Source organism: Odontesthes bonariensis, chromosome 2 (genome assembly GCF_027942865.1).
Source record: "Odontesthes bonariensis isolate fOdoBon6 chromosome 2, fOdoBon6.hap1, whole genome shotgun sequence".
Classification (NCBI taxonomy): Eukaryota; Metazoa; Chordata; class Actinopteri; order Atheriniformes; family Atherinopsidae; genus Odontesthes; species Odontesthes bonariensis.
In genome coordinates, this window is record NC_134507.1 from 34,789,854 (window position 1) to 34,814,770 (window position 24,917).

Sequence of the window (24,917 nt, forward strand, 5' to 3'; positions counted from 1 at the left end):
ACCGTTCAAATTTAATGTAGCAAATGACTCCCAATTATTGTCATCATTCCTACAACATGAGAAGCAACAAAGTCTTTTGATCTGGAGACTGTCAGGCCATTTTCTCGATTACACCTGCCCCTACCTTCCTAGTCTGTTCACGGTCACCCTAGCACTAACTCAAAACAAAAGATAAATATATTTTAAATATACTGCATGTGGATACATAAATGCATAACACTATTATCAATTGATTTTCAGGTTATGCACTCCCAACGCCTTAATGAGCCACCAGTCCAACCATGGGTGATCCTCCGCTCCAGTGGAGAGGTAGAAAGCGCACATTGTACCTGTATGGCTGGCATTGCGGAGTCCTGCACTCATGTAGCAGCAATGCTGTTCAAGGTGGATTATGTGGTCAAGGCCAGAGGAAGGAAGACCGTCACTGATGTGCCAGCGTACTGGATGATGCCTCGTAGTATCAACAAGGTCTATCCTGAGGAGGCATACAAAATAGACTTTTCCTCTGCCGCAGCACAGAGGAAAAAACTGGAGAAGCAAATCAGTGGAGAGGAGGTGGGAGGTATCCGTACCCGTAGAGGGTGTTCAAAACCATGTGACCACCCCACCACCACACTAGATGACCTGGCCCCACTACTCGAAGTACTGCATGTACACAGCAAAGCTGTCTGTTTGAGTGGCATGAAAACATACTTCCATCAGTACAAAGACCCTGTTCAGCCACGCATTCTACCAAAGTCCTTACAACACCTCCGTGACCCAGGTACAGATGGCTTTGTCTACCCTCGACTTCAGCAGCACTGTAAGGAACTCATGCACTTGACTGCCATTAGTGACACCCAAGCAGCTGTGGTGGAAGCAAAGACGCGGCGACAACACCGGTCCCCTGCATGGTATACCATGAGAGCTGGACGGATTACAGCATCCAACATCCATGCAGTTGTTTCCACCAGCATCTCCAAACCAGCCATGTCTACAGTGAGAAGTGTATGCTACCCCAAGAAGACAGCTACCACTCCGGCCACAAGATGGGGAATCATTCATGAGGTGGAGGCAAGGCAGGCCTATGTTTCTCTCGCAGCACCCCACCATGAAAACCTGAAGGTGGAGCAATGTGGTTTCATTCTAAACCCAGCATTTCCAGAGGTAGGCGCATCACCTGATGGCCTTGTTCATTGCATTTGCTGTGGAAATGGCTGTCTTGAAGTCAAATGTCCTTTTAAACACCAAAACACCTCAATCTCTGAAGCCTGTACCACAGACAAACATTTTTGTCTCCAGATCACTGATGGAAAGGTAACATTAAAAAATACTCATAGGTACTTTTATCAAGTGCAAACACAAATTTTTGTCACTGGCTCTGAGTTTTGTGACTTTGTTGTCTGGACTTTGAAGGACTGTGTTGTGGTCAGGGTGTTTCCTGATGAGGATTTCTGGAGAGCCGTCTTACCTAAAGCACAGGAGTTCTTTGCCAGTGTGTCTCTGCCAGAGATTGTGGCACACTATTACACAGGCCTAGTCTCATCACAAGCTGGGCCTTCAACAGCCCTGTCACAGGCATCTTGTGTCCAACCCCCCAAGCTTAGGCCTAGGAAACGTGCAAGACATTAAAGTACAGTAAAACACTATTGTACCTACAGCATGTTTGGTGGCGCTGTTTGATACCACTTCTCTGCAATGTTCACTTCACATAGTTCTCATGTTCAGCATTATAATGTTAATGGAATAGTAATCAACTTCAACAAAATTGCAAAAAAAGAGTGTTGATATATGTATATTTATTCAAGACATTAAATATTTCTTAAAACACATGTCAATTGCTTGCTTTGTGGAAAGTCCATTCATCAGGTGTTATTTAGTCATCACAATGGTTTAACAACGATACTGGAGCACATGTTAGTGAGGGCACAACACACCCAAACAATTTTGTCCAATAACATCCTATCTTCACCTTCACCAGGAAGCACTGCGACCACTGGTGTTGTCCCATTTAGAATAGTGTATTTGTTTCGAATGCAACCAATTACTCTCTCCACATGTACCCTAAGATGTGCAATCTTTCTGGTTTCCTCCACATCCTTCGCCTCAAGTTGGCAAAGTCCTCGTGTGAACGCAGGTGTTTTGACTTCAGCACACATGAACCCAACACTTTCATCAATATCAAAGCCCCTGTCCGCCAACAAAATATCTCCAGGTAGTAACTTACGCAACATACCCGAGCACTCTGTAATGTGCTTATCACTAGCACGCCCCCCCCACCCTTTAGAAATGAAAGATACTGCTCCTTGTGGTGTGCAACCAATAAGATACTTAATTGTGTGCTTGTGTTTGTAACGGGAAAATGTTTTGCACTGCGCTGTAAGGTTTGATGCCCTTTCCATGCCAATCTCAAAGCAGTCCACAATAACAGCCACACGATTACCAAACGCCTCAACAAATTGGTGTGGCATGCTTCCACGTAAAAACTCTCTCTCTGGCCAATGTATCAGTGGGCTCAAATGACTGTTTAAAGTTGACACAGTGTCTCTGATTGTTGTTGAGGCAGTCTTCCGACAGATACTGAAGAGGTCTGCTAGATGTTGAATGGGTAGGTTGAGTCTCAATCGCATCAAGGTCAGCAGCAACATCTGGAACGCAGTCAGCTTCCGACCAATCTTTAAACAAGGGCTAATCTCAGCAAGAACGCCCATCAAGACGGCAAGACATGGGATACCAGTGTAATAGTTCACCTTCTCCTCATTTTCAAGAAAACTTTCAGTCATATTTTTTTTTGACAACTCTTCCTACAGATGCTGGTTCTCAGCGAGTAACCGGTTTATTTCTGCACGCCTCAGGCAACAAAAACTGCACTCCTGCTCGCCTTGGTCCATATCCACACTTGACGACAATGTATCAGAGGTGTCATCGCCATCATCTTCATTGGAAGGGGGAGGAGGTGAAGCAGGTGTTTCAGTAGATGGTGTATGCCTACATTCAGGAGGTTGCTGTCGATTCATTCTGCGGCGGTAACGTTCAGTATCCACACCAGCCTCCGTGTGACCAAGATGTAGGGATGGTGCCCAGTCTGGGTCACACTCCATCATTTCATACGAGGGTTTACCTACAAAACACATACAAAGATATTGTCAGGATGTGAAGCTGGTTGAAAATGAATGAGTAATTATCTGCAATTGAGTCACACAGTCACATAGTTGTTTAAATAATAGAGGTTTAAACCCACAAATAAGCCAAAGTGTAAGAACTAATTTAAGATATAGCCAGACAAAGATCATTACATTAAGTGCCATTTGTGCCATTCATGTTAAACCACACTAATGCTTAGCTTTTCTGAAATGCTGAGGTGTTGAGTCATGTTTACATGCTACTGTAGCCTACTTAATGTTGTCGCCTCTGCCAACCAAACAAACAAAAAATATTTCGACAAACCAACGACCCAGCAAGTCAAAAAAACTTGATAGTTTACCCAGGTAGGCTATGTTTACAAAAAAATATCACGTCTCTATGCCGATTAGCAGTATCCTGGTGCTAACGCTAACGGATGTTTACGAAGCCGTCAGACACATTTAAGCACATTCTGATTAAAACTATTACTATTATTTTAAAATATATTACAGATCTTACCAGTATGAAATTGTCTGGAGCAAACAAACATGTTTTTTGACACGTTGTTGAAGGTTATGGTAGTCCTCCTTACAGCTGCCACCCAAGCCATCCGACGCCTCTTTGTCACCTCTGACACATGGGCTCCTTGAGTTTGTTTCCACGTTGGAAAAGAATAAAATCTCCGGTTTTGTAAAAGCTTTCCATGGCCGTCGTGAGACCGATTATAGCAATCCTTCACACAACACCCACGAACCATTTTCCGAACTGGTGTAGTTGTAGCACTCGACTCTTACCGCAGTATCTCAATGTAAGCCGTTCGCTTTCTGCCTGGGATATCCCCAACTCCCACAATGCTTTGCGGCTTCTTTGTTGCGTGACGACATACACCCGAACCTTATAAAAAGGAATGCTCCTTTACTCAGAGCTCTGTACTACGCCACACCTCAGAAACGTAAAGACATTCTTAGTCATTGTTCACCCGATTTTCTTAAGACTTTGTGTGAGATTGCTCTGAATATTTTAAAGGGTAACATTAAGCTGTCACCTTCTCAATATCGGAAATTGAAAAAGCAGAAGAAAGTTATCAGACTGCTGGCTGATAGGAGAAGCGGTTTAAAACGTAAACAGCTGGCTCTCAAAAGTCAAGGAGGCGGGTTTATTCTACCTATCCTAACGGCTCTAGCACCTATAATTGGGGACCTAGTGGGTGGACTCGTCAGAAGGTAAAAAATCATGTCTCTCAGAACGGCGCAAAAAATGTTTCTCATTTCACCCCATCAGTTCAGACATTTGACTCAACCAGAGACCTCCATCAGACAAACGGCGGAGGAGGAATTAGATGGTAAAATGAGAGCTATACTCGATGAGTCGGGAATGAACTCTTATGAAAAAATTAAGAAATATAACGCTCTGTTGCAGAGATATCTCACCCTAATCAAGCAGGGTCAAATAGAGGAACCTCAAGTGACTGTGACTCTACAACGTAAAAGCGTTAATGACCCAATACCTGAATCAGATTCCACTGAGACGGATCGTGTTCACGATACCGCTCAGATAGAACTGGATGCAACAGCGAATGAGGTGTTAAAAATCCTCCCCAAGCGTGATCGTCGAAATGGAGAATACATTCTGAGAAAATTATCTGAGAGAAACGGATGGACCGCTAAGGGCGAATTTATTTACCAGGGGCAGGCTGTGAGAGGGTCTCATTTGATTGATTTGCTTAAAAATCTTTTACTCCCTTTTAAAAGAAAAACCAGTGCCCTGCAACCGACAGGTTGGATGAGTTTTCTTAATACCCTGAATGAACTGAACATACCCATATCCTCTGTGAATAACCCACAAGCACGTGATCAGTACCAACGCCTCAGAACGGATCCGAGTGGTTTGGAGAAAAGGCCAATCGTAAAAACCAGAAAGAAAATAACCCTTTCTCCGCATTTTTTAAGACCGGTGGAGCAAGATGAAGCTGCAGGTGGACAGAGTCTGCGTAAAAGGACAAAACCTCTCCGTTGGGATACCTTATCCCCTTAAACCTCTGTAAGAAATGAATTAAAAAGACACAGTTATTTGTTCTCAATAAAGTGTTTATTGATCCCAGTTTTTTCAGAGTGTACAGTTTTCTTTTTTTTTTTTTTTTTTCCATGCATTCACAATTTGTAACAATCTTTGAACATCTGTAAAGAGCAGGCTCTGTGATGAAAATAGGCACCATTCTGCTTTCTGATGCATCTCTGGTATTTTTTCACAAAGTTGGACACCATCACATCGTTTTTAAGAACATCACCACCGTAGGAAGTTAATACTTGCTGCAGAGATAGACCGCAGGCTCGTCTGCAGAGGTAATAAATACAGTGTTGACCGCATACGATGGACAGGGTGTTCTGAAGTTGGCGGTTGTGGTACAATATTTCCGAGGATCGATCTTTCAGAAATGAAACAATGTCTGACGGGTAGTGAGTAAAATCTGGAGGTAATCCATAAGAATCAAAAAAGGTGGCTTGACCATTCTCCTCCAAAGTCAGAGCTAGCCAGTGTTCTCCGGGCATGTGAGAAGGATGAGTGTTCACGATAAAGTAGGATGGTTTTGTAAACGTTTGTGCGAGTAAGGGGAGCTGGTCACAGGCCCACACGCCGCAAAACAGGTCTCCCAGTAAGTGATGCAGCAGGCTCTCGATCTCGTAGTTATTCATGCTCTCTCTTTTTTTAATAATAGTCCACCAGCACCTGTCTTCTTGAGTTGATCTCCAAAATGGAATCGTAACACGCATATACAATTAGAGTAGTGGTATGTGGTAGCGGTACTCTAAACCTCATTTCCAATCTTAAATTCCCATTGGATACAGGTGATAACGCCTCGGTATCCTCACCAGGGTTTAGATTAAAGACAAAAAGCGAATACCCATTATTAAATTCTTCACGATTGATACTCAGAGGGAGGTCTTTTAAATGGCGACCGGTAGCGATGAACATGTTGTAAAATTCTCTGACTGAAATGCCTTGGTTGAACTGCGGTTGGAATGCCTTGGCGGGGACTTGTCTGCCATCTTGGCAGAGGGCCAGATATTCTATATCCATGTGTTTAAAATTAAAAGGTGAGAGGTCGCGTCTGCCTGTGAATGCCTCGTGATGCACCATGCCTAAAACAATATATTTAGGCATCGCTCCCAAAAAGAGATTCTCCTGATTACATATCCTAGAGTTTTCAGGAATGGAGTATGTTTTCACATTCACACGTGACAGAGGATAGAGGGCATTTCCTCTCATTAAGGCGGATGTATGGCCTAAACGAACCGCCGGGGAGACGGTGACTTTTTTGACAAAAAGAGAGGCGCCTAATATCTGCAATCGGAAAGTTGAATCTCTAGCTCCCATGAGGTAGAAGGCTTCACTAGCCCTGGTTAGTTTAATTCTCATATCCACAGAGTTCAACAGAAGTCTTTCACAGAAAAAGACATCCCCGTGGAGAGGACCCATTAGATGTACTTCTCTGGAATTAGCTGTAGAGGCCGCTCTCTGGTTTAATCCTCTGTTTGGACCGTTATTGGTCACTATAGAGTCAACAGATCCGGCCGTATCTTTATAGTAAAGACCGGCGCTGAACTGACTCTTTAACGCATCTTCAGAAAAGTTGAGCAAAGTCTCAATCATGGCTCTATAAGGATGAGTGGCGCTAGACTGTGAAATTAATCTATCCCCCAGAGTAACATCGCATTGACTGAAAAGTGTATTGAGAGGATAATTGATGAGGCCCACTGGTGCATCGTTGACCAGGTCAGTTCCATCTGCATTGGTGATCTTAACGCGGAGATGTAGCAAGGTGTCATTCAGATCAAGATATTTTTCTCCATCTCCCGGTATAAAAAACTCAATCGGACCATTCTCAGTAATGGCCGAAAGAGGCCTAATTTCCGTGTAGACCTTATCCTCTATAGAAAGCTGAGTCATAGGTACTGAAAATAAGTCCAGTTCTGCCAGGGTGCACTCCGGGGATTTGTGATGCAAAAGAGCCATGTTTTTATTCTCTCGCCCCTGCTCCTTCTATTTATGATTCAGTGAAATATATCTCTGCTCTGTGTAGACTTCCTACCCCTAGGTCTGTTTATCCCGACTGACTTCTTCCTTTTTGCCCTCCTCTGTATTTGTAACCCTCTCACACGTTCACCAGGCGGCCGCTTCCTCGGTCTTCGTGAGAGAACCGTTATCCCTGACCCATCTTGACCTCCTGATATTTTAGTCATGGCTTTACCTACAACATCTGAGGCTATGTTTGTGGCTGCTGTCTTCAGATATGGCTTGGCTATAGCAAAGCCTTTTTTAACTAAGGGCGCAACAAAACGGAATAATTTTGAAAATATAGACCCTATCCCGCGGCCGTACATTACAGGTGCTCCATAAAAGCCGGGCAAGGTCCCGCCTACCTGGTTCTCGTAATAGTTTACAAAGCGATGAGGGTCATCCCTCATGTTCATCTTAACCATGTTGCTTTGTTTTGTTATCCTTTTTTTTTTCTTAACACAGGCGTCACCTATGGGGTTAATGTCTGCTCAATGTCTTACTCTCTCACTGATATCTGAGTGAATGACCATCATTTCATAACGTGCTGCGTTTTCACCGGTCGGAAATGTAATCTCACAATGGTTTTCCCGTAAGTAAAATTTACCGGAACATTTTGATCTGTTCTGATCTCGATCTGAATGTTTTCAATGTGCTTCTTTGCTACAGGTAGATAGTTGACTGGGTTAAAAGTATGCGTGATTATATCACCAAACTTCCCATCTACTCTAACTGTTCGTAAGAGAGGTGCGTACGCATCACCGACTATCTGTGGAGCAACCACATCGCTGTAGCAATAAAACTGGTAGAAACCTGATCTTAAATCCATCGGATAAGGGGCTCTCCTTTTATCAAACACAATCCATTCACCAGACTCCACGCCTAGTATGTAGCTCAATGGTGGATAAAATCGTAGATGATACTGGGCACCTGCCTGGTACTTGAGTTTATTTTCAAACGTATCCATGACAAAGTAAATATCAGAACCTATTTTTCTAAGCTGGTTCTCGATCTCTGTCTTTAGTTGAGTCATTTCCTTAAAGTATCCACATCCTATATTCTGGCGATGTATCTTTTCCACCCCCAGCTTCTTCCACTCAAAATAAGCCTGAGTCTTTGGGACATTGTGCCATGTATGTGGATAGGAAATCTCTGTCAAGGCCACTTGCCACGAACCTTCCAAGTCAATATGTTGTGCTAAAACCACACGAAAACTGGAGCTAGAATTATGCTTAAAGACATCGAGACTGGCGTTAGAGGGCAGGGTGATATAAAACCCCTCGTCCTCTTCCGTTCGATTCATGATGTAAAGTAACTTGTGGGGAGTAATGAAGGCTTCTTTTTATACGCCGCGAAGATCGCTGGCTCTGACCCAGCTGTTGAATTTCTCAGGCCAATTTTTCCAGCGGACAAGGACCTGTTTTATACCTCTGACGGTGCGTTGTTTTAATACCTCCTCCACTTGGTACATCTTGTCTTTATTCAGTTTAACTTTTTGGAGTTCCTCCGCATAAAAGGAACCTTCGATAGGCTCTCCATCAAAATCTTTGAGTTTGTATACACGAGGAGATCGGGCAATCTGATCAGTCACTGTAAACACCTCGTCTGTAAAACTTTGTTCATATTTTTTATCAAACACACCTCGCAGTTTAGATATTCTCACACTATCGCCTATTTTAAATCTTATCCTGGAGTCTGCGCGTGGTTGACCTGAAGTACCACCGTACAGGTTTTTAAACACTTGAAGGGTATTTTCTAAAGTCACCTGCATAGGCATCATTTTTATGCTTGAATGGTAACTATGGTTGTAACTTTTCACAAGATCCTGCAGGACATCCAGGTATCGGAGCGTGTTATTAGCAGTAAAAAATTTCCACATCCTCGTTTTTAAAGTACAGTTAAACCTCTCAATCACTGATGCTTTTACTTCACTGGGTGTAGCAAAATGTTCAATGCTGTAGCGTTCTAGTAAAGCCTTAAATTTCTTGTTAAAGAATTCTTTACCAGCATCTGTTTGAAGTTTTTTAGGGGTCTTACTTTCTCTAAAAACAGATTCAAAACCCTTCACCACCTCTGCAGCGGATTTTCTCTTGAGAGCACGAACGTACGCCTTTTTTGAAAATATGTCAATGACGGTTAATAGGTAATTATAACCATCGTTATGTTCCACCAGGGCCTGCATGTCGCAGAGATCTGCCTGGAATTGTTTTAAAGGGCTGGTGACAAAAACTCTGTTTCTCGGAAAACGGATTCTTGCAGGCTTATGTAGAGTATAGGCGTCTTGCCCTGATAAAAACTCTTGAACTTTTTCGTACATAACTTTCCTACCACTTTCATCCTGCACTGCTTTACGTAAACTCTCTACTCCCCCAAAACTACCTGGTCGACCAGGATCGTAGTAAACCTTTTTCATTAATCTCATTTCAGTCATCTTATCTTATGCAGGTTCAGACTTGTACTGATGAAAAAACATAAAACGCATGTATATTTCAATCTTATCTTTATTATATACACACATACACACGTTTATATATTCATGAACAATGGATAAATGACAGTAATTTAAGAAGTAGAAAAAGCTAAATGTTATAACAACATCGTACGTGATTACATCATTAGTCTAAATACTTATAAAATGAAAAAATGTTACATCCCTCTTCTTCAACCCTCCCAAAACTTTGTCATGGTTTGAAGTTGTTGCAGTTTCTCAGCATCCTCTCCAATCAGGTGTTCGTACATGTCCTGAATAGCTGTATTGATTTGTTTCATTACCGTCAGTTCGTACAAGTAAGCTTCAGCCACAGCCGTGACTCTCGCGTCATCCTCACGAATCCTACGTGCAGTCAAAAGATGCTGAATAGAAGCAACGAATCGTTGATTATAAAGTTTCCGCATCAGTCTGTAGTAATGGACATGGAAGAAGTCCTCCTCCATCACATCCATACATTGATGTTGTCGTAAACTAGGATGGTCCACGGTGCATCCATAGCAGCATTCTACCATGAATTTTTTGATGGTCTCATTCAAGAGGTGTAACACTGCAGTTTTTACAACTTTGATAAACCCCGAATGTACCCATCCATCAAATTCATCCTCACCCTCATCCCCCTCTTCTCCTTCATCCACGTCCTCCACTCCTCGGTCATCCCGAGTGCCAGCCGATGTACCCTGGCCTGGTGGAATCTGAGAGTCCTCCAAGTTGTCAGACTCAGCTTCCTCCGGTATTACGGCCATGGTGTTGATGCTAGATCCTACCCGGCAGAGCGTTACGAGGCTGTCATCGGGTGCCGTGGGGGAGAACTCAATCTCGGGTGAAGAGGATGGTAAGTACTCGGGTGATATTGATCGTGAGGGAGGGTGGTACGGCTCCAGGTCATAGTCTGGTGATCGACACTGCGGCGATACGGATGCCTCAGATGGACTCCCTGGTTGCACCAAGAGCGAGGGAGAAGTATCCACCGAACAGCAATCAGGGATCTCCCCGCACGTGGTCTTCTGAATATTAGTACTCATCCTGCTCTCGGTGTTGGTTGCTGAGTTCCTGACCATGCTGCAATGTCTCTTTATAAACCTAAAGGTTAGGGGGTGTGGTTAATGTCTAGGGGGTGGAGGATGAGGAGGAGGAGGTAGTACTTGATTGGCGGTATGTCTATACAGCCAGTGTTTTCTTGACTGCCAGAATTTCAACCCAATTCTGACAGCTGCGGAAGAGCGAGGAAATCCGCTCCGCTATTTCATCCATCTTCTCCATCCATGCTGCGTGAGGTAGTGCTAGCATCGTTCTAAACACACCACAGTCAGAGTTAAAACACTCAAGAACAAAAAGATCCCCGTCTATCTTATCACTAGATTCCCGGGAGCTTGCACGAAAGAACCAGCGACCACTGACTGCTGTTTTCGATTGCCACACCGCACTGAAAGCCATCCTTGTTTGGGCTATCTCGGTATCATTTAGAGGAGTCATCACTCTCGGGCGTTTAACAGGAGGTCCCTGGCTTTCTCCTGATTCTACCTTCACTGATGCCTCTTCCCGAAATCCTCCAGGACGACGACGAGGGGTTGCTAGCTTCAACACTCCCCAGTCGTTGGAGGTTAGCATACCCACGCTGGTCAGAGGCCCCAGAGTCTCATCATTTTCGTCGAGCTGATACAGACAGAGCTCGCCTATTTCATACCTGAACACATACCCCCATTTTCCACGCATTCTATAGGGCTCCAACGACCATTCTTCCTGTAGAGATTCAGGCGGAGGCTGCTGCGTTCTACACAGGAACACCGTACACCTTTTGGGAGCATCTGGCACCAATGGAGGATCTTGATATAAAGTTACCGGAGTCTCACAAATGAGAGAGCGCCGAGTAAATAACCTCTCCCCCATCTGCGAAGATTTCTCTTCTTCTTCTTTTACTCTGCTTCTTGTCCTAATCATCCTGAATCAGTTATCTTCACACTGATATTGCGCTCTACATACAGATTCGTTCAGGGTTTTATACATTACCAAAACCCCACCCTTCTATCATCTCATTGGTCCTCAAAGTCACGGGCTATACATGACCTTTATCCTATTTTTCCCCTACAGGGATCTGCAAAGCTGCCAAACAGCTATTTTTTCGTCATTTCTAGTCCCGAGGATACTTCAAATTGTTGTCAGCTTTGCTCCTAAAACTTAAACTTTCCCTATTCCGTCATTAAACACTCTTTCATTTATACACTCAATAAATATTTAGACTTACCTAATTACTTTATACTATTTTCACCCATACAGGGATCTGCAAAGCCGCCAAACAGCTATTTTTTCGTCATTCCTAGTCCCGACGATACTTCAAAATGTTGTCAGCTTTGCTCCTAAAACTTAAACTTTCCCTATTTTGTCATTAAACAATCTTTCATTTTACACTCAATAAATATTTAGATCCATCCCTTAACCACTCCCCACCTAAACACCTTCCCATAACTCCTCCCCTAACACCACTCCCCTAACCCCCTCCTCCCCCTCCCCCCTATAGCCCCTCCCCCCACACCTCATGACCAGGGGTCACTAGAGTTCACCTCGTGACCAGGGGTCAACTAGAGTTCACCTGTCACATCCAATTAACTAATTAAGTTTGACGAAAGGGTGTTACTTTAAGTGTGTCAGTACTTACCTTGCGCAGCGAGAAGATGAAAAAGGACTGACCTGCTGATGTTGCCGGAAGTATATAGGCTCTCCGGGGTCAGCAGGGGGTCACGAGTGACGTTGTTGGTATTAACACTCGACCTGCGCATACGCATCCAGTGCTTGAAAGCACCGCCTCTGGCGGTCAGTAAGGATGAAATAGAACAGTGTCTCACAGTTTCAGACACTAAATGTGTCTTTTAGTTTGAATCTCAGCTGACATTACAACAACTGTAGAGGGACTCATATCATTTCACCAGCTGGAGCAGCACCTGGGATCTTTTGGGAGAAAAGGGGATTCTCTCCATGCTGATAGAGCTGGTGATAAATGAGTTTATGGATCCTACATATTACACAGTAAAACAATGATAAAGGTGCTTTCTGAGCCTTGACATATTTTTCTTTTATTAGGAAAATGTTCCAAATTTTATCCCATGGAGGGAGCCAATGAAGTAAAGATTGATGCATAAAATCATTAAAACCTCTCCTGTAAGTTCTCTGTTCAAGTTTTATTTTGGTTCAGCTGCATGTTTCTCTTTGTGGAATCTTTAAGCCCTCATAGATCAGTCTGATCCCAACAGAAGTCTGGCAGGTTTACTTGGTTGCTGTAGTTCACTAAAGCAGGACTCTGAGCAGGGCCCTCCGCTAACAGGCTCTTCTCCTTTAGAGCCAGTGACAGGGTTGGCTTTGGGAGGTGTCGTTGCTCTGTGCTTTAAAGAGCAGGCTTTAATCCACCAAACTTCAGTTGGATTATGATCTACTTTTCAGAGGATTTGTAAATGACTAAATAAATAACACCACTGACTAAACCTTCAACTGAACCTGAACTGTGAGCAAGAGCCACAGGCGCTTGCACACGCAGCGACTGGCAGGGAGAGAGTTTGGCGTCCGACATGTTTGTTTGTTTTAATCGGTTGTATAAGTCTTAATTCAATTCAATTCAATTCATTTTTATTTATATAGCGCCAAATACAACAAATGTCATCTCAAGGCACTTAGATAGTAAGTCCAATTCAAGCCAATTCCTGACGTTTGTCTGAAGTCTGTTTAAAGTTTGTCCACGTCATTTCACCCTGAACTGACGATACAAAACAAAAATGGAACTTTTCTATCTGGTTGTAACTTGGATTCTGGTGTCATGCCTGCTGCTTGCCCGAGACATAATGCAGGCCGCCCAAGCAAGAACTGTGTACAGCAGAGACCAGTTGCTTCAACTTCGCTTTGAGGGCGCGCACAACACACCAGATCCGGTTTTAAACTTACCAGACTGTATAAGAAAAGATCACAAGCCCGAACACTCGGCATGGCAGGGAAAAAAGAGGAAGCGGGGCAAACGCGGAGGTGTTCGTTTACGCCGGAGGAAGCGGTGTCTGAAACGGATCCCCCTCCCCACCATGATTTTAGGAAATGTGCAATCCCTTAGGAATAAACTCGATGAGCTGCAGGGAAACGTCCAGCTGCAGAAGGATTTTGGGGAATGCTGCGTCTTGGCCTTCACGGAGACCTAGTTGTCTGGGCATGACCAGGACCGAGAACTGTGGATCGACGGTTTTGGATCACCTATCCGGACGGACAGAGATGCTAACATAACGGGGAAGACGCTCGGCGGAGGGGTATGTGTATACCTGAACAGGCGCTACTGTACTTCTGTGACTGTCAGAGAAAACATCTGTTTACCCGACATTGAGCTCCTGTCCGTGTCAATGCGTCCATTCTATCTGCCACGCGAATTTCCGCAAATCTTTCTAACAGTCGTGTACATTCACCCGAAGGCAAATGCCACCATTGCCTAAATGTTATTTCGGATGTCACGCATAAATTACAGTCACTCTCACCCGACGCTCCGAACTTTATCCTAGGTGACTTCAATCATGTGACGTTAAAACATTCCGTGAGAGACTTTTATCAGTATGTCACCTGTCCAACCAGGCGGGGAAAGACACTGGATCTCTGTTATGGTACAGTGAAGGACGCCTACAAATCGATTCCACTGCCCCCGCTGGGCTCTGCAGACCATAACTGTGTTCAACTCATTCCCAAGTACAGATCTGTCTTGAGAAGGGAACAAGTGCAAATCAAGGAAGTAAAAGAATGGGCTGAGGATTCAGTTATGTGCCTTCAGGAATGTTATGACTGCACAGACTGGGACACTTTTACAGACTCCTGTAATGATTTGGATGAACTCACTGATGTGGTGTGTTCATATGTGGCTTTTTGTAGGGATATGATTATCCCATGTAAACAGATCAAGATTTACCCAAACAACAAGCCATGGGTAAATGGGACTATTAAAAGCTGTTTACAGAGAAAAAGGCAGGCTCACAAGCAGGGTACTGCTACTGATCTACATGTAGCCACCAGAGAACTGAAAACTGAGATATCTAAAGCCAAACAAAGATATAAGTCCAAACTCAAACAAAGAATGGCTGAGAATAACCTTGGCTCTGCCTGGTCCTGTATGAAAACTATAGCTGGTATCCAGAACCAAAGTAAAAGTAACCATATATCCCTTGAAGGTTTTAAATCTGATAATGAGCTGGCAAATGCCTTGAATTGTTTTTATAACCGTTTTGATAAGTTTGATTTCAGCCAGGAAATTGGAAAACTCCAGTGCAAACTCAAAGATGGTCAGCACACCAGCATCACATGTAGAGATGTTGAAAATGTCTTCTTCAAGACAAAGGTTAATAAAAGTTATGGACCAGACAATATCTGTGGGCATGTAATTAAGACATGTGCAAAAGAGTTGAGCTCAATATTCCAGCTCATTTTTAATAAATCTCTGCAGACACAACATGTACCCAAGGTATGGAAACACGCTGTTGTGGTCCCTGTCCCGAAATGTGGCAGGCCAAGTACTTTGAACTATTTTAGACCCTTTGCCCTAACCTCAATTGTAATGAAAAATTTTGAGAAATTGATAGGGTCACACATCTTAAGGCACACTGAAAATGCATTGGACCCCATGCAGTTTGCCTACAGGCCGAACAGAGGAGTGGAAGATGCTACCATCACCCTACTCCATCAGCTTCTAAAACATCTTGAAGGAAGTGGGTCACATGCACAAGTTTTATTTATTGACTTTTCATCAGCTTTTAACACCATCCAACCACACATTTTAATAAACCGTCTTCTTACACAATTTTCTTTAAGTTTTAGTCTTGTTGGTTGGATTTTAGACTTTTTAATTAATAGGACACAGGAAGTCAGGGTGAATGGAGTCATGTCCAGTCAACTTTGCTCCTCCACAGGCTCGCCACAAGGGTGCGCACTCTCACCCCTCCTGTTCATCCTGTATACAAACATGTGTCAGAGTACTTTTGCTAATAGGACCATAATTAAATATGCAGATGACTCTGTCATTGTAAGCTTGCTACAGAAGAACGAACGAGGTCATGGACCAATAGTAGAAGATTTTGTACAGTGGTGTGAGGAATCATATCTTCAACTGAACATAGCAAAAACAAAGGATATGCACATTGATTTTGGAAACAATCCTAGGCATGAGGCCACCACTATGAAAGGTCAAATAGTGGAACAAGTTACATCCTATAAATGCTTGGGGACAATCATCGACGCCAAACTAAATCTCCGGGAGAATTGTGAGGCTATATGCAAAAAAGGACAACAGCGGTTACACTGTTTGAGGAAGCTTTACCAGTTTAATGTAACAAGACCATGATGATTTTGTTTTATCACTCTTTTATTGAATCAATTATATCTTTTTCTTTAGCATCATGGTTTGGCAATATTCCCCTTACACACAAGAACCGCCTATACCAAATTGTCAAGTGGTCAAGCAAACTAATTGGGGAGACACAACTGCACCCTTCTTCCCTATACACAAGACAACTACAGCGGATAGCAATGGGTATCCTGGATGATAGCCGACACCCCTTGAATAATGAATTCCAGTACCTCCCCTCTGGACGGAGGCTGGGAGTTCCTGGTTGCAGAACCAACAGATTCTAAAACAGTTTTTTCCCAGCTGCAGTTATTCTGCTAAATAAGATGTAAGACAAATTTCCTGTGGATTATTATGTTTCCAATGCACTTGCAGATTATGTATTTACTTGTAGCAATGCTTTTGCACTTAAATTGCATTCTAACTGCCATAGTTCTTCAATAACTGCATGAAGCCTTACGGTCATCCCACTGCAGTTCTGCTTCTTGCGTACATATATGTTGTATGTTATATGTCAGCTCTGTCCTTGTATTATTTATTCTTGTGTAGCCTATATGTGTTTTTTAGATTCCATGTTTATATGTGTCACGTGTCTTGTAGCTTGTATGTAAGGACACCCATCTCTCTCTTAAACTGCAAAACCAGTTTACCTACGGGTACCAATAAAGTAAACTAAACTGAACTGAACTAAACAGAAGTTTGACTGGTTTGGATACGGTCAGGAGGATCACACTCATTGGACTCATAGAAGATCTGATTTACTTCCTTTACTTCTTCATTTGCTGTTCTGAGTGACACAGAAGACGGGATGGTGAATGAAGAACTGCAGCTAACATTCTTCACAGAGCTGGTGTGGACGGGAGAAGATGATATTCACTGTTGAGGTGAATGGAGACGGTTCTGTGTTGGATGTCATGTAAACATTCCTTTCAACACCCCGACTGATTCATTATGGAACTGCTGCCTGTGCAGAAATCAGAGCAAAGGGTTCAGTGGAACAGTTTTTCTGCACAGAAAGGTTCCTAACTGAGTTCAATAACAGGAAAAGGTCAAAAATCATGAATGTAAGGTGATGTGTTTCTGTAGTTTATAGGTCAAAGTCCAGAGAGAAGAGGTGTAGGACAGCACATCGGAGTGTCTGGAAGAATAGCTCAGACTGTTTGGTGAATGTTTTCAACCTCAGAGGTTCTGGGATCAAAACTTATGACTCAGTGAAGTTTCAGCTCCAAACACTAAAAATACAAATTGAAAAACACTCCAGAAACATCTCCAAGTGTGAAGGTGGCTTGGTGCGTTTCACAGAGACCATAACTTGCCAGTGGTGCAACAGCTGGTTCAAATCCTGCCCGTTATCTTCAGGATAACTTTACACTCAATGGAGCAAACTCCCCATCCTTCCATTTGCTTTACATGGTTTCAGGGGGACTGGAGCCTATCTGCCACAGAAACTCATCAACATTTCAATCCAACAAGTCTGAAACTAAATGAAAAACTGCAGCCCCAGATCAACGTCAGCATGATATAGTCTATGTCAAATGCAAAGGCAGTCCCTGTTTCCCTTTTTGGAACTTCTCCTTTCTCAGGACAAAGTTAAATGTATGAGGACCAAAGCCAACAATGACCTGGGACATCTCAGCAGATCCAGGATCAGCAGCTTGTCCTCTGTGGAGGAAACCTCTGTTAACAAAGCTCAGTGAGACCGCATCAACGTTTCAGTTTAATTTGACTTCCTGAAGGAGAGAAACAGCGCTGGCTGCAGCTCTGAAGAAGTCTCAACTTTATGACTGCTTATACATTCACAGATGGGGTGTTACACAAAAGTGGACGACCTGCGCAGGACAGATAAGTTTTTCAGTCGCTAACTTGACCTCTAAAGCTGCCAGACTTTGCTTCCTGCTTCTGAAGAGTGCAGACGTGTCTCTGCTTCCTCCTGCTGCTTATTGCTTTATTTGCTTTTAAATCATTTTACTTCTTTCCACAAGTCTTGGATATAATTTTATTCTTTTTCTTTTAATGTCAGACAATATTTTCACGCCTTTCAGGTGTGGCGGATAAATACTACAAATTAAATGATACCATCACAGACTCTGTGGTATTTAGTAAATATAATAATAAACTTGAATCCACTGTGTACTTGGATGTAACTTTATTAGCAGCGTCCTCCTGACGTAACATCCTCTCTGCCTCCTAACGCTCTCTGGTCGCTATGGTAACGCTGAAACATGTCTTCAAAATGCAGCTTTCTTTTTCTTAGCCTCTTCTTCTGTCTCCTCAGAGGGAAGAAGCTTTCCAAACACGCCTGTTTTTGACTCATTTTGCTCGGTTCGTGGGTTTAATATCAGCTTTGATGTGACTGAGACGAGAGAGCGAGTCAAGAACAGACGGATGGAACAGAGAGAATTCGGTCATTTTTCCAAATAGTGTGGCTCTTTGTGGTAACACAGTAAAAATGCGGCTCTTAGTCTCTGACCGGTTGGCCACCCCTGCTTTAGGTGTTCTTGTGGGAGGTGTGAGCCAATGCCAGTAGTAGATGAGTCGGTGTGCTGCCGCGAACAGTCTAAAGTGTGCGAGAGGAGAGAGGAGGAGGGAGCAGACGTTCCGGAGCATACGTCATTTTTATGTTGGAACGTTGGCGGGACACTGGCCTGTGGATTTCAGTGGCGTGCGTTGAAATTTCGAAAATAACAGAGAACCGGGCATATTTATCACAAAAATGTATTTCAACTCGAAAATAATAGTTATTTCAGACTAAACAAAAAAAAAGTCGTCTCCAGGTGTCATGAGGTCTTTAATGTTGGCCTGTTGGGAATTTGATATACGTGGCTGAGATGCGATTAATTCTGTCCCACGCGGCTGGCATGGCTCTGGTCACGGTAGACTGGCACAGTCCCAATCGGTAGGCCAGCTCCCTCTGGAATGCCCCGGTTGGAACCCCAGTGTGCACATCACCTCTGGAATGCTCCGGTTGGAACCCCAGTGTGCACATCACCTCTGGAATGCCCCGGTTGGAACCCCAGTGTGCACATCACCTCTGGAATGCCCCGGTTGGAACCCCAGTGTGCACATCACCTCTGGAATGCTCCGGTTGGAACCCCAGTGTGCACATCACCTCTGGAATGCCCCGGTTGGAACCCCAGTGTGCACATCACCTCTGGAATGCTCCGGTTGGAACCCCAGTGTGCACATCACCTCTGGAATGCCCCGGTTGGAACCCCAGTGTGCACATCACCTCTGGAATGCTCCGGTTGGAACCCCAGTGTGCACATCACCTCTGGAATGCCCCGGTTGGAACCCCAGTGTGCACATCACCTCTGGAATGCCCCGGTTGGAACCCCAGTGTGCACATCACCTGTGGGCACAGGCAGCGCATGCCTCCTCGCTGTGTTGCGCTCCAACGCCGGCCGCAGCTCTGCGTACAGTTCCAGGAGGATTTCCCTCAAAACGGCTGATGAGTCAGTCGCCATCATGTGCCAGCTAATCCTCTCTGTTGTAGTGAACACACGCTCTCTTCGAATTGCACCATTTGCAAAGTCTTCTAATTTAAGCAGCCATTGTTTTTAATAGTATGCATTGCACCACTTTGCGCTGTTTTTATGTCCGCTCGTGTAACTGCAGACACATGGGTGTGTTAATAGTTTATCAGTATTAATTGTTCATGTGTCTCAGGTGTGCACATCACTGTCTGAGCACTAATTGTTTTCACATTTATTTATTATAACAGTTTCCCAACATCACCTTAGGTGTCGCCAAAGAATCAGCAGCTGTAGAAAAGTGCGTACGCCAGCCCTGAAGCTGCCGTGAGGCACCGCACATTTCCACGGTCTTTTCGTTCTTGATCTGATGTTGACGTGAAAACGTGCGCCACTATTTTGTGCGTACGCACGCTTTGTACATGAAGCCCCTGATGTCTATGTATGCACGCCACAGATTCCATGGCTACGTCAGCTGACCCCCCCGCTCTCATGAAACGTAAAATGTCTACCTTCTGGCTCGTTGGTCTAGGGGTATGATTCTCGCTTCGGGTGCGAGAGGTCCCGGGTTCAAATCCCGGACAAGCCCTCCTACTCTAAGAAAAGCTTACGGAAAGCTTGATGGTTAACTTTGGGTACCTTCCTTGATCTCACCCAAATTGATCATTAAGAGTGCTGATAACAATTGGAAAAATGTCCTGTCTTACTATATTGTTTGGAGCTGTAGCAGCTGGCTCTCCCTTCACTCAACATGAGTGAAGTTATTGAGGACATAGACTGAACATCCCCAACATTAAAGGAGTCTTGGCCCTGTGGTGAAGTGGTGGTTGATTGACGCTGTGACGCTTTGCTTTGCGGTAAGACGTATTGCATCACTTACTGTTACCTTGCTTGTGCACTGTGGAATTTATTTATCCTCTTGGACTACTGATAATCATTTTATTTCTACCTATAACTTACACAATTTTGCATAGTTAACTCTATAGCTTACCGTTCTTTTCTAACACACTCCTACAGATCTTTAATCTTTATTCTCACTTTTTAGCGGTGTGTCTGGTTCTCTAGCTTAGCATGGCTACCAGTTCTCTCCCTCCATCTCCTGCTTTCACTTGCTCCGTGTGTCAGATGTTTAGTTACTCCTCTGCCTCCTTTAGCGATAATGGTACATGTAACAAATGTAGTCTTTTTGTAGTTTTGGAGGCGAGGTTATCTGAATTGGAAGCTCGGCTCTGCACTGTTGAAAATCAGCCGATAGCGAGCCAGGTCCCTTTTGCCAGTGTGGAGCCACCTAGCGTAGCTAGCTCAATTAGCCTCCCCCTAGCAGAACCTGAGCAGCCGGGATTACAACGTGGCTGGGTGACTGTCAGGAAGAGGCATAGCTCTAAAGTAAAGCCCGTTGTTCACCATCGACCTGTCCATGCTTCAAATAGATTTTCACCACTCAGCGACACACCCGCTTTAGGACAAAATCCTGGTAACTGGCAGCTCTATAGTCAGAAACGTGGCATTAGAGACACCAGCGGCCATAGTCAAATGCATTCCAGGGGCCAGAGCGGGCGACATAGAATCCTATTTAAAACTGCTGGCTAAGGATAAACGTAAATATGGTAAAATAGTTATTCACGTCGGCGTTAATGACACCCGGTTACGCCAATCGGAGGTCACTAAAATTAATGTTGCATCGGTGTGTAATTTTGCCAAAACAATGTGGGACTCCGTAGTTTTCTCTGGACCCCTGCCAAATCTGACCAGTGATGACATGTTTAGTTGCATGTCGTCCTACAATCGCTGGTTGTCTAGATGGTGTCCAGCAAACAACGTGGGCTACATAGATAATTGGCAATCTTTCTGGAGAAAACCTGGAGAGACGGCATGCATCCCACTTTGGAAGGAGTGGGACTTTCCTGTTCCTGCACCACCGTTGACATAAAAGAAAAACTGCTCTGGATTTAGGCCACACACAAGTTTAATGCAGCAGTCTCTGATAGCATGGAACACACAGGCCTGCTCAGTGGCGGCTCCTGACATTTTTTTTAGGTAGTGCAATTTCCAGTCTGTGAAAGCTGCATCAGAGTGAGCTGTGCGAAGCTGAACCGATTGCACTGATGCAAACCTGTTATGCTCCCACACAGGAAATAAAATGTCCAATCATCCAGAAACTCCTTGTCTTCCTTAAATAAACACAACGCAGAGTCGAGGGGTTATTTGGTCTGCCAAATAACCAAAGTGACTGCAATGTCCCCCCGTTATGTCCATAAGTACCATAAAAGTCCATAGGACTGAGGTATATTTGTCTAGGTAGCATAATTTATTATAATGATTTTAAATCATTTTTTGTTATTTTTTGCATAATTTGCCAATCAGTTGATATTACACCTTAACCATTATTTATTTATTTTCCTCATATTGTTCCAGGATTCTATGAAATAGGTAAACACACAAGCTCTTAATGATAAGATTCATTCAATTTTCATTCTAAAGAATGTAATTAAAATGACAGCATATAAATCCAAGTCAAGTGTTTATTGAAGTTTTGGAAAATATGACTTAGAAAAGCATAACCAGTTGTCAAACATGGTTAAGTGCAGCTTACTTATGTGAGATTTCTCTCTTTTTTTTAAATATAATACTGCACCATTAACAATGAATGTGTCATTATACATTCTGCTATCATTGTCAACATTATATAAAAGATTTAAATCATTACAAGTCAATGATTGAGCACAAAAGGGTAAGTTATACTACCTGGAAAAATAACAGGGTTGGTGGAGCCCTGGGTTTCATCTTTGCCTCGCAAGGCGAGCCCGAAAATCCCGCAAAATTCTTCCAAACTTCCTTCTCCGCATCAGTACGACGACTAAAGGGCACTTCTGTCAGAAACACTAACGTATTGTTTCACTCGACACTCGCCATCTTCTTCATAGAATGTTTTTTTTTTTTTCTTTATTGAAAACCACAATGTTACAACAACAAGTAGAACATTCATGGTCCCGCGCAACAGACATATGACGAAAGCACGTTGTGCGTCGTTTGTGCGAGCACATAAACCCTCATAGAAAATGCATTGGGAGCAGGATTTTTGAAAAAAACCGAGGTCCCATTCATGTCAATGGGAACTTCCTGGTGCAAATTCGACCCTGACAGAAATCGCACAAAATGGGCGTAGCAACACCAGGCGGGACCTTAATCTGATTGGACAATGACATATACAACCAGTTTGCCTAGTAGATCAGTCCCACTTTAGCAACTAGATTAAAAAAAAAAAAAAACTCTGTGTTTGGTAGTGCGTCGCACAATTCGCCCCTATGGAGGAGCCACCACTGGGCCTGCTTCTGCTTCAGGTTCTGATACATCTGCCGCAGCACAGCTGGATCCACAGCTGGGGGTTCTCTGATGGCTCTCATTTCTGTCACAGCAGCAGACTGAGGACAATAGTCGGGCACATGTTCCTGCTCATCGTCTGGCTCTCTTTGCTGCAGCTCATCATCACAACTTCAGATTCAGGAGCCAGATTCCACCATTCATCCATCACATGCTCTCTGCTCTCCTCAAACTCTACAAGTGCATTCTCAATCTCCTCAGTGTGTTTCTCATATTAGTCTCTGTGTGTTTGTATAATGTTTTTCACGCTCTCAGGACGGTTTGAGCCTGGGAGCTGCACCCAGCCAGAGTTGTACAAAGACTCGTAGGTTGGAAGATGGGCACTTGGTATTTCATACTCGGATCGGTGAGGAAGGTACAGTCTCAGTAATCTGGCATAAAACTGCTCGGGCTGTTTCTCCTTGGAACATTGGTAATATCTGATGACAGAGGGCTTATCATTTTTCCGCCTTTGGACAAATCCCAGCTCATTCAGAAGTGGTGAAACACCATCACGCTTTGAGTGGTCTGCACTGACAAACCTGCAGCTAGCAGCAAAATCAGCCGAGCACATCTCCTCATACTCTGGGGTCTCGGGTCTGGCTTTGTATTTGTCACTCAAACTCGTCATCCAGACATTACGAGACTCTGACGGGGTGTCCTCCAAGAATGACATGGGGCGACTCATTTTCACTGGACTGTCATCAGTAGGAATGAACACAACACTGCGTGAGCACTTCTTCATCTTTATTCCACATGCACGAGTCACACACTCCTGAGCACTGATCTCTCTCTTTCTGGAGTCAGCCTGCATGACAGCTCTCATCTCATCACACTCATTAACTCTGTCCATGTTGGAATTCTCCATGACAGTTTGCAGGTACTCTGACAGACCACTTTCCTTCTTTGGGATGTATTTAGTCAGATACTGTACACACGAGTAAGCAGCTGCCCTGCAGTGAACATCATGTGCTGATTGGCTGCTTTATCTGTCAATCACTGACACTGCCCACAGGAACAGGACAGTATATTCAGCAATAAGGAAATACTTTCTGCTGACATGGCAGACTCGCTTTAACTGGAAACACTTGAGATATTTATATTACATTTACATTATATTACAACAACAGATATTTAGATATAAATGTATGTTTGTCTGTCAAGTGATGACTGTGCACATTTGTGAAAGTTAAGCAGTTATAGAAGTTTGTTGAAATTTTGTTAATAGTACAAAAAAAAATTGTGTCTTACAATGAAATCAAGTGACAGGTTTAGGATTATTACAACTTCCATCTTTCAAAGTGTTTTTCACCTCAAATCCTGTCAATTTTCGCCCTGTTATATGTGTAACCTGGACGTCTTGTAGCTGTTGTACTGTTATTTAAGAGTCGTAACCTTTAATTTTAATCACAATAACATGGTGTGTTAGACTTTACATTACATTACATTACTGTAGACTTAAATGTTATAAAATGTAATCTCAGTGTGGCGAACCGAGCTCAATGGGAATATAAGCTGACAGTTAAAACCCGACAACGCCACACTGGGAATTTCACCCAGGGAACTAACTTAAAAATAAATTAAACAAAAATGTGATATGATGCTGCAGTTGCAATCCCAAAATCAAAGACACTCAGGTCCGTTTTACCCCAAGCAGTAGACGTGTTCCAATATGAAAAACATTTTATTAAAACAGATAAGGTTTAAAAACAAGTTAAAAACAATGAGGAAATGGCTGTAATAATAATGCTAAGGCTTACCAGTGGGGGAGGCAGGTTAGGAGGAAGACATCACCCCACAGCACACGTCACACTCTCACTCACAATCACAATCACACGGTGGTGCAGCCCAAACCCAAATGTGCAACACATGCAACCACACTAGGGAGACTCTGCCACCAGAAGGACCCTGATCCCCACCACTGGAAGCTCTCCAGCGCCTGAAATAAGAATTAATTAAAAAAAAAAAAAAGAAGTTTATGTAAAAAAAGGAAATTTAAACAATATATTTACAGTTTTAACACAAGACATACAATAAACAATGAATCAATTAAGCATCAGCGGCGTCCTCCGTTATCAAACAATGATAC

General features: G+C 43.5%; 1 non-coding gene and 1 pseudogene across 1 annotated transcript; one reads left to right on the forward strand and one right to left on the reverse strand.

The window, feature by feature from the left end:
- Positions 1-1,862: 1,862 nt before the first annotated feature.
- LOC142387924 (uncharacterized) lies at positions 1,863-10,707 on the reverse strand (annotated as a pseudogene).
- A 9,278-nt stretch (positions 10,708-19,985) lies between these two features.
- trnap-cgg (transfer RNA proline (anticodon CGG)) lies at positions 19,986-20,057 on the forward strand. Its single transcript has one exon. It is a non-coding gene; the product is annotated as a tRNA-Pro (tRNA).
- The last annotated feature ends 4,860 nt before the right edge of the window (positions 20,058-24,917 follow it).